We start from the raw sequence: 4,346 nt of genomic DNA on the forward strand, positions 1-4,346 counted from the left end.
CATGTTACCTTTGGCAAAGTGGGAAATCTCCAGCATAAATGTGAACAAGTACACATGGGAAATGATGTACACACACACACACACACACACACACACACACACACACACACACACACACACTCACAGAGGCCCCATGTTGTTAGTAAATCATTCTTAGCATCCTTTATGGTTCTTCCAACTGATTCACTGAGGCAGGCTCTCTCAATCAAACCCTGAAACCCTGGATGCACAGGTGCTCTGGGGATCACTCATCTCTGGCTCGTGAGGCTGGAATTACACACCAGCCACCACACCCACCAAGCATCCGTTACCATGTTTTCAAAGTGAATCATGTGATTTTGAAGATCTCTTCTCTTTGTACAGTTTATATTTCTATTGAGAAGCTTCGATATTCCTGTTTCACTCTCCATTTTTTTTTCAAGGTAGAAATTAGACTGAAAACCCTCTGACCTCTCATCAGGGGGATGTATACTGAGTTTTCAACTTCTGTTGAGTGTACAGGCTAGGAAGGTGGGAAGTAAATATTAAATAAGGAGAGTCCCCCAGCTTGTCTGCTGACAGTATGGAAGAACCACCCATCTTGTGACATTTCTCTAGATCTTCACACATAGGCCTTATTTGCACTCACACCTTGGGAGGAGAGCAGATACACAGTGCAAGTAGGGTGACTTATTGATTGCCTCAATCCCAGATTGCTTCTCGCCTTTATGTGGCCACTGCCGGTTAACATCAGCCAGTTGTCATTTGTCTTTGGGTCTTCAAATGTTACTTGTTTTTCTCTGCTCTTCTGTTCTCTTTGTCCTTGTGACTTTGAGCCTTGAAATAAATGAAATAGAGCAACCCCTTCATGGAATGGTTTCAAGGAGAGAAAATGAACTCTTGTACTGAGTCAGCTACGTTACCTGCACTCAAGTCTGCATTGTTCTAGGACACGGTGCCAAGAGCTTAATTCATAATGATTCTAGGCTGCAGACATTATTATCATTATACTACTTTTCAGATTAGAGTTCTCAATTTAGAATATGTTCAGTGGTCTAAGAGCCAGAAAGTGCTTGGACTCTAGATTTTGGAATCTGTAGGTTGGATCACAAAGAGTTTGTGGTCTATAGGGCTTAGAGTTATTATGAACATACATTTCTTCTTGTTCAGCATGACACAGCCAGTGCAGATTCCAGACTAACCTTGGTGGTTTCCACAGAGAGCAGCAACAAAAGGAAAGCTCTCCATGGAGAATGAGCTCTGCAGGATGATCTGCAGCAGGGATTGGGCTGCTCTCTGAATTGGGCTGTGTTCTGGTATATCTTTTAGGATCCTGTAAAACATGCATTTTGATCTATTTTTGGTATTTTGTTAATTTTGAAATGTGAGCCACCTGCTTCCGAAGGAAGGTACCAGAATAGAGAGTAATAAAGATGTAAACATGACGTTTATGGGCAAAAGCAGACTTTTAGCAGCACAGTTTTAAAACTTAAGTATTTGACAGCTGTTTTGCAAAAAATAGACGACATGCTTCTACTCTGTCAGGAAGGCTCACAGGTATCTGAGTCTAATATGAGGCATGGGGAAGTAGCCGAGGGCACATTGCACAAATGGATTAATTATCTCGCTTGATTATTGGCCACTTCTAAACTTCTATTTTCTAAAATATTATTTTGCACAAAACTGGGTGTAAATTGTTATGTCCAACTTTTTTTTACATAGTTGGTGGTATTGAGTTTATAGCTTTATGTATACAGCTAGTTATTAATGGAATATATATATACACGTGTATGTGTGCATGTGTTGTGTGTATGTGATGAATAGGAATAAGGTGGGGTAAAAATAAGATATCTAGGGGTGAAGAGAATCGAGAATTAATTTTTGTAAAACTTAAGTACATTGAATTTAAAACATAAGAGCAGTAGCAAATAACTGAAAAAAAAACCCATATCTCCTCACAACAGGGCTTTCATTAATATGTAAATTATGACCCAGTGAGTGCTTTAACAAAGCTACTTGTTAAGCAATGAATGTTTGTATTTCCTTCAGACTTCCTCCTATGATTGAGTCCTGAACCCCAGTGTGATAGGGAGCTCATTAGAGAGAGGTTGTGCCAAAAGAATTTGCAGTTCTTGTGGTGGAATTAGAAACTGTATAAGAAAGATGTGTGTGTGTGTGTGTGTGTGTGTGTGTGTGAGAGAGAGAGAGAGAGAGAGAGAGAGAGAGAGAGAGAGAGAGAGAGAGAGAGAGGAGAGAGAGAGAGAGGAAAAATGATTCATGCATTCATGTGAGGACACAATCAACTAGAGGCAAGGCAGAGATGGTACTCACAATCTGGTCTTTGAATTATGAAAAGTATCTTTTCACTGTGTGAGCCAGTCATTTGGAATGGTGTTACAGTTCCCTATACTGAAAATGCGCTCCCACATTGTACTTCTTGCTCCTCCTAACTTAGACCACAAGCATGCATTAGTTTTCTCACATGGTACTTCCATTTTTGAGCACGAGGGTCTCTCTGTTCTCCGCAATCCTTTCTGTCCTACTTTGTAAAGGTAAGCTGAATATGCAGGCTCACCCACTAGTCTTAATATTGATATAGTTTGGCATATTTTGAACACATTTAAAAAAAATCTGATATACCCCCAAAATGACCACACTACAACATTTATTGTAGTATCTATTTTTCTATTTCCCATGGTCTGTGAAGGAAGAGTTTGTGTTGTTTTCTGCAGTCCGGATGGGTTGATAATCAAATGCTATTTGTTCTTGTTGATCCTCATCCTAGCCATTACTTTTCTTATCTCCATCTTTTAGGTGAACCGTCCCTGTGTCTATTTATTTTTATATTCATCCTTTTTAGCTTATTAGTTTGTCTTTTCTTGATTTCAAACTTGGTCCAGTATCTTTTGAGGATCCACAGTGGAGAAATCTGTTTCTGTTACATCGACTTATCTCAATTGAAAAAAAATGCTTCATATTTTATTTTGCTCTCTGACTCTAAGATTGTGCCTTCAATACTTTCACAATGATTTTCTGCTTTTCAGTAAGAAACTCACATTGGATCTCGTCATGGACACAATTGGTGCCGGTGGAAACACCACAGGCCCTACTGACATGGTTTTTCATTTTAGATAATCTCATAAGGACTTTAGGTCTCACAGCATGAACTGCTTGAAGTCGGCTTGAATACATACCACATACAGATGTTGGCACATAGATATAAAGACATATAATTCTATAACCAGGGGTTAAGAAAAGCCTAGTTTTGTTAGAGACTGTATTATAGGAAAGCTTAAGAAAGAATGTCAAATGCTGGACCATTGTGATTGCCTCTAAATGCTTTCCCTATAAAGCACTTTAAAGGTGGGGACCCTTTAAAGGTGGGGACACTGGAACCTTGAATGTTTCTTCAAAGAAATCTTCAGACACTAAATATAAGGAAGGTTTCCTGGCTGTTTCCATTTTCTTTCTGTTTCTGTCACCCACTATCTTGATTGTTATTTCAACCATAGTGCTGTGTTTCTGCTCTGTTCCATTTGCTTTTGGTCTCAGCTGGAAGACTTCCCTTTCAGGTATCTATTTGCTCCTATCATGTGGAAATTATGTTTAACGTGGGTGTCCATCATTTACTCATTCTGCAAGTGGCACTGCTTAGTGTCAGTGGTGCTGACAGTGCTACCTACCTTGTTTTGTTTGAAATTCTGACAGGTTTGCAGGTCATTAGTATCCAGTAAGTAAGAGTAACTTTTTTTTCCAGTTTCCACAGTTTAACATAGTATTCATGGAGTAAAAATGAGAAAAAAATATTTTTCTTCTTCCAGCTTCACATTTTTGTCTCTTAGTTATTCAATGGAGGGGCTTAAATGAAATGAATTGCATTTTAGGGGTACAGTGTTGATGTGATTTCTCTCTTGAATGATTTTTCTAGCTTTTGTTTGGTCTTTTAACTTTTAGGAAAGGTGGTTATCATTTTAAAATTTAGAAATAATATAAAAATGTACAGCAATATGCAGTGAAACATCTCATTTGCACATTTCCACTCCTTTGCTTGGTTATCATTACTCAACTCCATTGGTAACTATGTTGATTAATTTTGAATATATCTTCCCAGCATTGGGGTTTTTGTTTGTTTGTTTGTTTGTTTGTTTTGTTTTTTGTTTTTTGTTTTCGAGACAGGGTTTCTCTGTGTATCTCTGGCATGTCCTGGAACTCTCTCTGTAGATCAGGCTGGCCTTGAACTCAGAAACCCACCTGCCTCTGCCTCCCAAGTGCTGGTATTAAAATTGTGCACCACCACTGCCCAACTTTTTTTTTTTTTTTAAATGTGCATGTGATGTAATCTGAATGTTTGTGTCTCCAAAGCTAGA

The 4,346-nt window shown here is 38.6% G+C and overlaps 1 pseudogene; it reads right to left on the reverse strand.

Annotated features, from left to right (window-relative positions):
- Positions 1–2,976: 2,976 nt before the first annotated feature.
- Positions 2,977–3,300, reverse strand: Gm43405 (annotated as a pseudogene).
- Positions 3,301–4,346: the final 1,046 nt, after the last annotated feature.

Source organism: Mus musculus, chromosome 3 (assembly GCF_000001635.26).
Source record: "Mus musculus strain C57BL/6J chromosome 3, GRCm38.p6 C57BL/6J".
NCBI lineage: Eukaryota > Metazoa > Chordata > Mammalia > Rodentia > Muridae > Mus > Mus musculus.